This window comes from Bufo bufo, chromosome 2, assembly GCF_905171765.1.
Source record: "Bufo bufo chromosome 2, aBufBuf1.1, whole genome shotgun sequence".
Taxonomy (NCBI): domain Eukaryota; kingdom Metazoa; phylum Chordata; class Amphibia; order Anura; family Bufonidae; genus Bufo; species Bufo bufo.
Window position 1 is genome coordinate 28,986,589 of NC_053390.1, and position 14,572 is coordinate 29,001,160.

Sequence of the window (14,572 nt, forward strand, 5' to 3'; positions counted from 1 at the left end):
TGAGGCTCAGTAGTGTGTGTGGCCTCCACGTGGCTGTATGACCTCCCTACAACGCCTGTGCATGCTCCTGATGAGGTGGCGGACGGTCTCCTGAGGGATCTCCTCCTAGACCTGGAGTAAAGCATCTGCCAACTCCTGGACAGTCTGTGTACTTATATTTCCTATTAATACACCCCAAAACTGGTTGTATCACACAGCACTTTCACCCAATAACAAGCAAGGATTGCTGGAATTACTGATGTATCATGTAGTGCAAACAACCTAAACCCAGTAGTATTAGAGCAATTTGGATTCCCAATTAGTGCAGCAAGGTGTAATAGTAATCGCTCCTATTACCCAGGCTTTACACTCCCCTATTGGTCCCTGCTCTCTCCCTATAGTGTGGATAATACCTCCCTATCTCTTCCCTACACTATGAATGATCTTTCCCTGAACTGATCAATCGTTTTTTGTTTTTTTTACTGAAAAAAGTCTTTCCTAAACACTGTCCCTAGCGCCTGTCACATCTCTCCCTGCACGAAGTACACTGGAAGATGGCAGAAACCAAGATGGCTGAGGCTATTTATAGGGCTGTGACATCACAGATGCTGGCTGCATGCATGGCATTGTGGGTGATCCCTCGTTCCCAGAGTTCTTAGTTCCATGTTCTAACATGTGCAGCAGCCATTTTAGGAAAAACTACGATTCGTTACCACAAAGCACGAGGAAATTTGAATTTAATTTTTCCTGAAATTAATTTCGAATTCAATTCGACAACTTTGATTCGCTCTTCTCTACTTCTCTCCTCCATTACACGTCACTGCACACACGTGTATACACTGCACATGACGGCTCTTACCTTGTGATATAAGAGGCTGGTGCTCCTCCATTACATGTCACTGCACACACGTGTATACACTGCACATGACGGCTCTTACCTTGTGATATAAGAGGCTGGTGCTCCTCCATTACATGTCACTGCACACACGTGTATACACTGCACATGACGGCTCTTACCTTGTGATATAAGAGGCTGGTGCTCCTCCACTACATGTCACTGCACACACGTGTACACACTGCACATGACGGCTCTTACCTTGTGATATAAGAGGCTGGTGCTCCTCCATTACATGTCACTGCACACACGTGTATACACTGCACATGACGGCTCTTACCTTGTGATATAAGAGGCTGGTGCTCCTCCATTACATGTCACTGCACACACGTGTATACACTGCACATGACGGCTCTTACCTTGTGATATAAGAGGCTGGAGCTCCTCCATTACATGTCACTGCACACACGTGTATACACTGCACATGACGGCTCTTACCTTGTGATATAAGAGGCTGGTGCTCCTCCATTACATGTCACTGCACACACGTGTATACACTGCACATGACGGCTCTTACCTTGTGATATAAGAGGCTGGTGCTCCTCCATTACATGTCACTGCACACACGTGTATACACTGCACATGACGGCTCTTACCCTGTGATATAAGAGGCTGGTGCCCCTCCATTACATGTCACTGCACACACGTGTATACACTGCACATGACGGGTCTTACCTTGTGATATAAGAGGCTGGTGCTCCTCCATCATGGCCTCCTTGTACAGATCCTTATGTCCTTCTATATACTCCCACTCCTCCATGGAGAAATAGACAGCGACATCCTGACACCTTATAGGAACCTGACAACACAATGACACCGTCATCACCCAGACCCTCCAGTGCTGTTACTGGAGAATTTCCCAGCATTCCCAGCAGTGTCACCTCTCCAGTCAGCAGCTCCATCATCTTGTGGGTGAGTTCTAGGATCTTCTGCTCATGTATCAGGGGGTGAGGGGGAGGCTCTGTGATGGGGGGAGGGGTCCTGCTCCACCCTCCTGACTCCTGGAGATGGATGATGGGAGTCACACAGTCCCCCGATGTCTTCTTCACTATTGTGTACTCCTGTGGATGGAGAGAGACACTTAGGGAATAAACCCTTCAGGGGCCATGTGCTCTCCTCCGGCCCTTTCCTCCTGGGTACAACGTGCCTACTTACCTTCTCATGGCTCCTACAACATGACTATTGGTCACTGGTCACATGATACATCACTCACCATACTGGGGGCTGATCTTCAGGTTCTCTGTCACTTGGAAGGTCTGGAGGCCGTTCTCCAGGACCCTGGACTCTTCCTATCACTTTCTATGATGGATTCTCCTTCCCGATGTCTGACTTGTTACAGAATACAATAAAGAGGAGAGAAATCTAGAAAAGTTTACCTCTCCGCTCAGCAGGGAGATGATCTCCAAGGTGAGGTCTAATATTCTTCTGCTGATCTCCTTCCTGTCCATCCTTGGTGGCTCATTCAGGAGAAGGCTCGTATTGCTGGTTTTCTTCATCCTCCTCCAAAAAAAAAGGAATAAAGGTTAATCAGTGAGTCCCATGTCCCCGATAATGAGGCCGAGAAAAAGTACAACTCATCCCGCAAAACTCAGACCCTCATAAAGCTGCACTGACGGGAAAACCCTGAGCTCCGGGTGTATCTAAGCTCCTGGCAGTGCAGAGTGTATCTAAGCTCCTGGCGGTGAAAACCTCATTCACACAGAGCAGATTCTCTCATCCAGCACCGAATGATGACAACCCCCACTATCCCCACTACTACTCCCCCCATCATACTAAGCTGAGGAGCGGAGAAGGATTCCTTGTGTGTAATGGAGGAGAATCTCCAGAGGTGACATGTCTGAGCTCTCCACCACACTGTCTCCTCACAGCTCATCTTACCTGCAGGCTGGAGAAATGGCTGATACCAGAGAGAACAAGAGCCCTGATTTCCGACCAGGACCTGCCCAGTATCTGCTGCACTGCCAGAGCTGAAGGACCTGGGGTGATGTCACTGTCATGTGATCAGTGCAGGGGGCGGAGCTCAGCAGTGGAGAGGAGGAGAGGTGGGGGAGAGACCTGGGGTGATGTCACCATCATGTGATCAGTGCAGGGGGCGGGGCTTAGCAGTGGAGAGGAGAAGAGGTGGTGAAGGACCTGGGATGATGTAACCATCATGTGATCAGTGCAGGGGGCGTGGCTCAGTACTGGATTGGATAAGAGGTGGTGAAGGGCTTGGGATAATGATCATGTGACATGAGGGGCGGAGCTCCTGTGCTCTGTGTGGAGCAGTGAAGGACGGATCTCTAGTGACTATTTCCATTACTTCAGGAGGATCTTCTCGGTGTCTCCTGTAGGGGGCAGATCTCGCAGTGTGAGCTCCTCGTGATAAGAACATAGTCCTACCACTTTACACATCATTAGTCAGACCACACATGGAGTACTGTGTACAGTTCTGGGCTCCAGTGAACAAGGCAAACATAGCAGAGCTGGAGACGGTTCAGAGGAGGGCAACTAAAGTAATAACTGGAATGTTCAACTACAGTTCCCTGAAAGATTATCAAAATTAAGGTTATTCAGTTTAGAAAAAAGACGACTGAGGGGAGATCTAATTACTATGTATAAATATATCAGGGGTCAGTACAGAGATCTCTCCCATCATCTATTTATCCCCAGAACTGTGACTGTGACGAGGGGACATCCTCTGCGTCTGGAGGAAAGAAGGTTTGTACACAAACATAGAAAAGGATTCTTTACGGTAAGAGCAGTGAGACTATGGAGCTCTCTGCCTGAGGAGGTGGTGATGGTGAGTACAATAAAGGAATTCAAGAGGGGCCTGGATGTATTTCTGGAGCGTAATAATATTACAGGCTATAGCTACTAGAGATGGGTCGTTGATCCAGGGAGTTATTCTGATGCCTTCCTCTGGATCAACTTGCAGGATAACAGGTCAAACTGGATGGACAGAGGGCTTTTTTCGGCCTTATACATAATATTATATATAAACTATGTTACTATGTGAATTAAAGATAAATGCACCTTTTGACATTCGGTTAGTTTCAGGTTCACCAAATTTTTGAAAAGTTCAGTTTGGACCCAAATCGTTTCTTCCCGAAACAAAGTTGCTCCAATTTCCTTGAAATTTGGTATACGAGGAGTGTTCAATAAGTTATCTATCCCAGCATGTTCTGTCAGTGTTAGGGAGCTGAGCTTGTCTGTGCAGATTGAGACATGTCTGTACATGCAGCACACACAGGAGCAGTTCAGTCTAATGGAAGCACTGGAAGTGGCAGGATAACAAGCGCAGTACAGTGCGGGTGGCAGAAAGTGAGGAATGTTGAGCTTTGTTCCTTGATTAAATTCCTTACAAAGGAATAAAAGAAGCCTAAAGAAATCTGTGAAAGGAAGATGCTGTGTATGGTGATAATGCACCTTCCTACTACCAAGTAAAGTTTTGAGCCAAGCAGTTGAAATGGGATAGGGAATCAGTTGAAGATGACCAACATTCAGAGTGACCTGTCGAAGCATCTTCAGATAAAATATGCCGTAAAGTAGAGGCCATGATTTTGGAAGATCGTTGGGTCAAAGTCGGTGATATAGCTCATAAATTAGGCATTTCAGTTTCCAGTATCATTCATGATGTTTTGATTATGTCAAAGGTCAGTTCCTGGCGGGTGCCACAAATGTTGATGCAAAAATGTTGAGCAAAAAAACTTGTCAGCTAAGAGAATTTAGACATGCTTAGAGAAAATCCAAGAGATTTCTATTCACAAATTATTACGGGTGTTGGAGCAATTACCCCTACATCTATGATTATTGGGATTCAAATCAAAGAATAAACCATATGTGTACACATATGTAGAGAAGACTTAATACAGACGAGATATCTGGACCAAATAATCTGCTTTATTGAGGAACATACATTCTATATATCAGCATTTTACTGGTACCTGTGGGCGTTACATAGTTCAAACAAAAAACACATAAAGTGAAATGAAACAGCTTCTTAAAAGAAAGAGGATGTGAAACTAGACAACAGTAGAAGTTAGCATTTCTGAGAAGAGAGAAGGAGGGGGAGCTGGGGTCAGCTGCTCCCCCGTGCTTGCAAAAAAGCTGACATTTCATTTGACATTTAAGTGAACGCTCATTGAACCCTGGTTCAGAGAGACAAGATGGGGTTCTATCTCCCACATGGGTGATGAAACATGGGTCCACCACCATGATTCAGAGCCCAAACAAGAGTCCATACAATGGAAGCGCAAGGGGTCACCAATTCCAAAGAAAGTTTGTGTGCAGCAGTGAGCTGGAAATATCATGGCAACAGTTTTTGGGGATACAGAAGATGTTTTATTACTAGAATTCTGGCCACACAAGACAACAATTACTGGAGACACCTATGCTTCAACAATGAAGGCATTACACAGTGGGAAGTTGTCGGTGTGTTACTGCTTCACAGAAACGTGCCAGCTCACGAGTCTCGCAAATCACAAGCTGCTATCGGGGAATGCGGCTTTATGGAGTGTAAGAAATTGTGTACTTGCGGTGGGGGTGACAATTAAAGACTCTGAGACTCTGGGGTCAAGTAAATATCGCTTTATTTGCTACTCAGAGCAGCAGAATTAATGGCCTCCAAATTAACAGTCACTTGGGTGAATCCACGGCACATGAAGCATAACAACAAACAATAAAATAAACACCTGCCCTTCTGGGCTCTAACTAATACAGAGAAAACATCTCTCTCACCTAAGCTTTCAGCCTGTCAGGAGGATTCGGTTTGGCACAGTCTCCCAGTCAGATAGCAAGCAGACTCTGACTGAGGCCTCTATTTATTATCCAGTAATGATCCCAATAGGTACACCTGGGATCTCTTCAGGCTAGTGGGAATAACCGTACTGGAGCAAGGGTGTTGACTGGTAGTTCCCACTACCAACCTACATACCAGTCCAAAAAGATACATTCAAAGGCTTAAATTATATGTCTCAGCAAATTATCCTTTATCTAGCTTTCTGGACTTTCTTATTTCACCCAGCTGAGGACTCTGAGTGAAACATATGCCCCTTCTAGCACTTTATCATACAATTTGTAACAGGAGCTTAACCATCCACCCTACACTCCAGACCTGGCTCCCAGTGATTACTTTCTCTTTCAGAACCTGAAGATATTTCTGCGTAGGCAACAATTCCCTGATGATAATGCAGTCAAAAAGGCGGTAACTGGGTTCCTGCAACAGGAAGCCTTCTTCTGTGGGCATCCAATCACTGGAGACGAAGAGATGTTAGCTCTTTCTGCAAATTTTTTATGAATTTTTGCATTTTCTCTCCCCTCCCTAAGCTTTTGTACGAAATAACAGATGACATCTGACATACATACAGATATGAAAGAGAGTTAGACCAGCATCTACAGACTGTGTATAAGGGGGTTCAGGTGCAAGCTACCATGGCTACAATGCAAAAGCAAACAAGGACTACATGTAGTAGAACACGGCTTTTGAAGTGTCCTGAAACAAACTGCTTAATATTGTGATTGTGTTTCATGAAAATGTGCTTGTGCCTGAGTTCCCATAAAGTTGTATAGGGAGGGGGAGGCTCTAACAAACCTCCCAGGGCTGACTCCGTCCTGCTCTCTCAGAGAAGAAGAAGGAGGATAGTGTGATGTCTGAGGAAAAAGCTTCACCTCAGAAGCCATTGTGGAGAGTTATCTAAACTCCAGAGTTAGTTCCATGTACCAGCACATGGAAGGGAAAGATTACAGAAGGAGCCTCATTTTGCATTTGGTGGAGAGATTCCAAGCTACCAGCTGCCCACCATAACAAAAGACAGAAAGGCCACCTGTCAGGAGATAGTATTCCTAGAGAAGATACAGAAGTAAATGACTATATAGTACAGCAGAGATAGTACATCCCTCCAGTCTGGAGAAACAAGGGATTGATTGTTATAGAGGAGAACAAACCCTTATGCAACTTTTAGGAACTAACCTGCGCCATTGTAGAAGCTGCCTTGATGTAAATGATTTTTGCGCACATTGATGACCTGGATCAGCTTCAGTAAAGTACTGGGAATTTGTTAAGAGAACTGGTCTCCTTATTGTGTGAACTTAACCTAATGGTGCTGGCATCATGAACACCAGGGACCCTGCCTCCCCTGCACCTAAAACCATACCACCAAGGTCTGAAATCCCTGAACACCAGAGTGTGCCCCGAATGAACCTGATGCTATCCTTCCATACACTGCACGCCGGCCCAGGGAGCTCTGCTAACCGTTAGTAAACAACTACTACTCCCATCGGCCCATCGCGCTCACATATTGCCCCTGCGGCCCGGTCATTGCACTTTATGCATAAAGACACATGCAAACATTGAAAACATGAATATATGTAAACTGCATTACTGCTATACATACCATATGAAAATTAGAAGCTCTTTGCTTCTAACAGATGAGACCTACACTGCCAGTTCTCTTGGAGATTTTGCCCGTACATTGCCTCTGCCCTTTATTGCCACTGAGCTACCATTCTTCTCCTCTGATGTCTCCTCCTCCTAAGCAGCCTGATCTGGCTTCAAAGTCCTGTCGAACACACAGTGATCATCCTAGTCCTCACCCTCCCTGCTACTTTTATCAGACTGTGATATATCATGGTGGGCTCCTTGCCCCCCCCCCCCCCCGCCCGACTCCCTGCTATGTACATACCCAGAGTGCCACTGTCGCTACCACTGCCCCCACCGCCAATACTGTGACTACGGGTTCCACTATTACCACCACCAACACAGCTATGCATGAGGTCCCCCAGCTTCCCCTGAAGCATCTCCTCAGGGCAGTCCAAACGGTGACTGCTCTCCCTCAAGTCATCAACAGGGAGACTGACTATCTGCTGTACGGCATAGTGGGATTTTGTTGCCTCTTCTTAATAAAAAAGCAGATGTCTGACTAGGAAGGGGCAGTGAAGACAGAGGACAACATGGAAAGGCTTCTCTTGGGCAGCAAGGAGGAAGAGCAGAGGGAATGCTGTGACCCATGGCTCCAAGGCATGTTGTCATGTTAACCCCTTCTCGACATGTACCATACTTGTACAGAGCAGCGTTGAAGTGACTTCCCAACACACGACGTATATCTAGGGTGCAGAAACTGCGCCCGCTTGATCAGAGGCCTAGCTGTTACTGACAGCCTGGCCTTTGCTGTATCCACCGGCATTGCTGGAAACGCTGATGACTGGCAGATTAACCCATTAGATGCCGTGGTCAAAGCTGACATCTATGGTGTTTGTATAGGGAGTGGGCTTTCTCTCTCACCCGATCGGATCATACGCTGAGATGATGGAGACTTGATGGCTGCTATAGCAGCTTGTTGCCCTACACAGGCCTCGGGGCCTGCAGCTACGAAGGCCTATGAGGCCCATAGATAAGTGACACTGTAGCTGATTAAAGCGGGTCCAACAAACTAAGGCTGTTAAGCCGGAATTGAAACAAGAACAGTATTCCCTACTAGACCCTATCTTGGTAAGGGTATTAATTACACATATATATACCAAGGAAGCTCAAGGCTAAATTTCCCTTCTTGACCCAGAAATATAGGCAGAGTAAAATGTAACTTTTATTGCCTGCGTTTAAAAAAGCTCTGTCAAGGGGTTAAACATAGCTGTCCCCCGCTGGTGTGTATTAGCGTGTGTATATGGTTCTACAGAGCACGGTCAGGGGTGTGCGATGCCCCTGTTGTGCTGACCCTGCAGCTGATTGCCAGTATCACACACTGGCCCCCTAAACGTCTGCCTATGCCAGTCTCTATCAAATTATTTCCTATCTAGCAGAGGGTGTTTTTTTTTTTCCTTTTTCTGCATTTAGTTTTTTATGGTGGATGTGAATTTATACACATCTAATTGGCTTATATTCAAAGCCTTGGTAAACGTCCATTGTACAGCTCCATGTGTAATGTATGTATCTGTCCCTGATTTATTCGTCTATCAGGGACATTATCATTATCTTTTCTATCATAATAACCCATTTTGGTCCTCCAGTCCCCTTATACCCTTTCAGTTTTTATACCCTTTTCATATTCCCCTTTTGGGACTAATGTTACTAGGAGTATTATAGTGGAGCAGAGTAATTGTCCAATCCCCCAAATAGTTTTCACCTTTAATATCTGTACTTGTCCCTGATTTATACTTCTATCAGGGACATGAGCATTCTTTCCACTATTAATACTCCATGCAGTTTCTTAGCCATTTAAATGCCCTTTTAGCACTATACTTACCTCCAACGCTCCCTCTGGGGGTGAATGTTATTAAGAGTGTTTTATGTACAGTAGCGCACAGCAGGCGCTAGGCTCTTATGTGCAGGTTCGCCGCAATTAACTATGTCCCCGCGCATAGCCCCCCCCCTTTCCCCCCCCCCCCCCCCCCCCCCCCCCTGCAGTATGTCCATCTTTCTCCTGGGAGCTTGATGCCAGTGGCGCAGCCGCAGTGAGTGTCTCGGCTGTGTGCAGGAGCGCTGGTCACGTGTGCACCCCTTAATCTCACATCATTGGAGAAAGTACAGAGGCAGCGTGAGCTGATTGGTAAGGCTACTTTCACACTGGCGTTTTGGCTTTCCGTTTGTGAGATCCGTTCAGGGCTCTCACCAGCGGTCCAAAACGGATCAGTTTGCATTCTAATGCATTCTGAATGGAAAAGGATCTGCTCAGAATGCATCAGTTCAGCCTCCGTTCCGCCTCCATTCCGCTTGCAGCGTTTTGCTGTCCCGTCTGACGAAACTGAGCCAAACGGATCCGTCCTGAGACACAATGTAAGTCAATGGGGACGGATCCGTTTTCTATGACACAATATGGCACAATAGAAAACTGATCCGTCCTCCATTGACTTTCAATGGTGTTCAAGACGGATCCGTCTTGGCTATGTTAAAGATGTTCTGAACGGATGCAGACGTTTGTATTATCTGAACGGATCTGTCTGTGCAGATCCATGATGGATCCGCACCAAACGCGAGTTTGAAAGTAGCCTTAGTTCACTGTCGTCATAACCAACAGCCAGTCGGGACTCTCTATGTGACAGATTTAGTTCCCTGTCAATCATGTCTGAAATGTCTCTTATATTTCGTCCCAGCGTTCATTCCTCGGCGCTGCCCAATACCCCTGATGAAGCCAGGTTAGATGGTGAAACATGTGGGGGGGGGGGGACAGTACGTAGGTTTTAAGTGTCTGATCCTGTTGATGTGTGTCGGCTGTCATGAGTTCACTAAAGCAGCAGCGAATTTAGTGAATATTAGCCAGTGACGTAAACTGGCATAGACAGACGTTTAGGGGGCCAGTGTGTGATACTGGCAATCAGCTGCAGGCTTTGCACGCAGGGTCAGCGCACACCCCTGACAGTGCTCTGTATAACCATATACACACGCTAATACACACCAGCAGGGTACAGCTATTTTTAACCCCTTGGTGCACGCTTTTTTAAACACAGGCAATGAAAATTACGTTTTACACTGCCTATATTTCTGGGTCAAGAAGGGTAATTTAGCCTTGAGCTTCCTTGGTATATATACAGTACAGACCAAAAGTTTGGACACACCTTCTCATTCAAAGAGTTTTCTTTATTTTCATGACTATGAAAATTGTAGATTCACACTGAAGGCATCAAAACTATGAATTAACACATGTGGAATTACACTCACCTAAAGAATTATTAGGAACACCTGTTCTATTTCTCATTAATGCAATTATCTAGTCAACCAATCACATGGCAGTTGCTTCAATGCATTTAGGAGGGTGTTCCTGGTCAAGACAATCTCCTGAACTCCAAACTGAATGTCAGAATGGGAAAGAAAGGTGTTTTAAGCAATTTTGAGCGTGTCATGGTTGTTGGTGCCAGACGGGCCGGTCTGAGTATTTCACAATCTGCTCAGTTACTAGGATCTTCACGCACAACCATTTCTAGGGTTTACAAAGAATGGTGTGAAAAGGGAAAGACATCCAGTATGCGGCAGTCCTGTGGGCAAAAATGCCTCGTGGATGCTAGAGGTCAGAGGAGAATGGGCCGACTGATTCAAGCTGATAGAAGAGCAACGTTGACTGAAATAACCACTCGTTACAACCGAGGTCTGCAGCAAAGCATTTGTGAAGCCACAACACGCACAACCTTGAGGCGGATGGGCTACAACAGCAGAAGACCCCACCGGGTACCACTCATCTCCACTACAAATAGGAAAAAGAGGCTACAATTTGCATGAGCTCACCAAAATTGGACTGTTGAAGACTGGAAAAATGTTGCCTGGTCTGATGAGTCTCGATTTCTGTTGAGACATTCAAATGGAGTCCGAATTTGGCATAAACAGAATGAGAACATGTATCCATCATGCCTTGTTACCACTGTGCAGGCTGGTGGTGGTGTAATGGTGTGGGGGATGTTTTCTGGGCACACTTTAGGCCCCTTAGTGCCAATTGGGCATCGTTTAAATGCCACGGGCTACCTGAGCATTGTTTCTGTCCATCCCTTCATGACCACCATGTATCCATCCTCTGATGGCTACTTCCAGCAAGATAATGCACCATGTCACAAAGCTTGAATCATTTCAAATTGGTTTCTTGAACATGACAATGAGTTCACTGTACTAAAATGGCCCCCACAGTCACCAGATCTCAACCCAATAGAGCATCTTTGGGACGTGGTGGAACGGGAGCTTCGTGCCCTGGATGTGCATCCCTCAAATCTCCATCAACTGCAAGATGCTATCCTATCAATATGGGCCAACATTTCTAAAGAATGCTATCAGCACCTTGTTGAATCAATGCCACGTAGAATTAAGGCAGTTCTGAAGGCAAAAGGGGGTCCAACACCGTATTAGTATGGAGTTCCTAATAATTCTTTAGGTGAGTGTATATACATAACAAAACGAGTGTGAAACAACTGAAAATATGTCATATTCTAGGTTCTTCAAAGTAGCCACCTTTTGCTTTGATTACTGCTTTGCACACTCTTGGCATTCTCTTGATGAGCTTCAAGAGGTAGTCCCCTGAAATGGTTTTCACTTCACAGGTGTGCCCTGTCAGGTTTAATAAGTGGGATTTCTTGCCTTATAAATGGGTTTGGGACCATCAGTGGCGTTGAGGAGAAGTCAGGTGGATACACAGCTGATAGTCCTACTGAATAGACTGTTAGAATTTGTATTATGGCAAGAAAAAAGCAGCTAAGTAAAGAAAAACGAGTGGCCATCATTACTTTAAGAAATGAAGGTCAGTCAGTCAGCCGAAAAATTGGGAAAACTTTGAAAGTAAGGGCTATTTGACCATGAAGGAGAGTGATGGGGTGCTGCGCCAGATGACCTGGCCTCCACAGTCACCGGACCTGAACCCAATCGAGATGGTTTGGGGTGAGCTGGACCGCAGAGTGAAGGCAAAAGGGCCAACAAGTGCTAAGCATCTCTGGGAACTCCTTCAAGACTGTTGGAAGACCATTTCAGGGGACTACCTCTTGAAGGTCATCAAGAGAATGCCAAGAGTGTGCAAAGCAGTAATCAAAGCAAAAGGTGGCTACTTTGAAGAACCTAGAATATGACATATTTTCAGTTGTTTCACACTTGTTTGTTATGTATATAATTCCACATGTGTTAATTCATAGTTTTGATGCCTTCATAGTCATGAAAATAAATAAAACTCTTTGAATGAGAAGGTGTGTCCAAACTTTTGGTCTGTACTGTATATGTGTGTAATTAATACCCTTACCCAGATATGGTCTAGTGGGGAATACTGTTCTAACACAGCATACTGGGTATTGAAATGGCATATCTGTGGAAAACTTGCAATTTTCATTTTGCACCGTCCCCTGCTCATTAATTTCTGCCAAACAACTGTGGTGTCAAAATGCTCACTCCACCCCTTGATAAATAATTTGAGGGGTGTAGTTTCCAAAATTCTCACTCCACTGTACGGGTACCTCAGGGGCTCTGCTAATGTGATAGCCAATCATTCCAGAAATATCTGCATTCCAAAATTCAAATGGCGCACCTTCCCTTCTGAGCCCTGCCGTGTGCGGATACAGCAGCTTACGTCCACATTTATGGCATTTCTGTACCCAGTAGAACCTGCTTATCTATTCAAGTAGTGTGGTGTGAGTCTAAGATGGCACCAGCTGGGCACAGTATATTGGGCACTGAAATATCACATCGGTAGAAAACATAGCAATTTTCACTTTGCTTGGTCCGCTGCAAACTCATTTCTACAAAGTACCTGTTTGGTCAAAATGCTCACTCAACACCTTGATAAATAACTTGATGGGTGTAGTTCCAAAATGGGAGTTCCATTTATTATTTCACCCCTGGGCCTCTACAGCTGTCAGCACAAAATGCCTAAATAAAATACTCCTGAGCCCTGGTGTATGTCCAGGCAAAAGATTAGGATCACATAAAACCAGCAAGCATTGCATAATAATACGAGGGAGTGCATTTCACACTGGCATGCACTGGGCACAATATATTGGGCACAGAGATGGCATATGTGATGAAGAATTGCACCATTTGCTGTGAATTAATTTTTGCAAACACCTGTAGGATCAAAATGCCCACTACACCCCTTGGTAAGAGTTATGGTTTCTAAAATGGGGTTACTTCTTGGGGGTTTCTTTTTTTTAATTTCACCTCAGAACCTCTGCAGTTGTTGGCCAGTGCTGTATAAATCACCAGGTCTCAAATGCACATGGTGCTCCTTCACTTCTGAACCCAGTAGTGTGCCCAAACAGCAGTTTACAATCACATATGGGGTGTTACCGTATTCAGGAAGAAATGGGTAACAAACTGTGATTTTCTCCTGTAAATCCTTAAAAATTGAAAATCTGGGTCTAAAGAGACCCCTGTGGAATCCAAGCATTCACCCTTCAGTAAATTTTTTGAGGGCTGTAGTTTCCAAAATAGGATCACTTTTTGGGAGTTTCCACTCTATGGGTACCTAAATGTGACATGACATCCGAAAATCATTCGACCAAAATCTGCCCTCCAAAAACCATATGGTGGTCCTTCCATTCTGATCCCTGACGGGTGCCCAAGCAGCAGTATACGACCGCACATGGGGAATTGCCCTGTTCAGGAAAAAATGCTGTTTCTCCTGTCACCCCTTGTGAAAATGAAAATTTCCAATAAAATAATGTGTGCCAGTACAAAAAAAAAAATCCCCTTTCTAAAGTGTGCCAGTACAAAAATGTCCCTTATAATGTGTGCCAGTACAAAAAATACCCCATTACAATGTGTGCCAGTACAAAATACCCCCTTATAATGTGTGCCATTACAAAAAAATGCCCCCCTTATAGTGTGTGCCAGTACAAAAAATACCCCTTATAACGTATGCCAGTACAAAAAATACCCCTTATAACGTATGCCAGTACAAAAATACCCCATATATACATGTGTGTCAATAAAAAATACCCCTAATAATGTGTGTCAGTACAAAGAAATACCACCCATATAATGTGTACCAGTACAAAAAATGTTCCTTTATAAAGTGTGGATCCGCAAAAAAACGGAAGCCGCCCCTGTGCCTTCCGCAATTTGCGGAACGGAACGGGCAGCCGTCAATATAAATGCCTATTCTTGTCCGCAAAGCAGGGCCGTGGAACGGAGCAACGAATGCGGACAGCACACGGAGTGCTGTAGAAAGATGTAGGCTACAGCAGCATCTCCATGAACTTCTTTATTCAGGTTTCCAAAGTGCGGTACAAAAATGCAACGTTTCGGCTAAGTATAGCCTTTGTCAA

General features: G+C 45.1%; 1 protein-coding gene across 1 annotated transcript in view; it reads right to left on the reverse strand.

Annotated features, from left to right (window-relative positions):
* The window catches only part of LOC120990673 (zinc finger protein 585A-like), a 1,368,789-nt gene that overhangs the window by 1,210,556 nt on the left and 143,661 nt on the right, over positions 1-14,572 (reverse strand). The window lies entirely within an intron of this gene.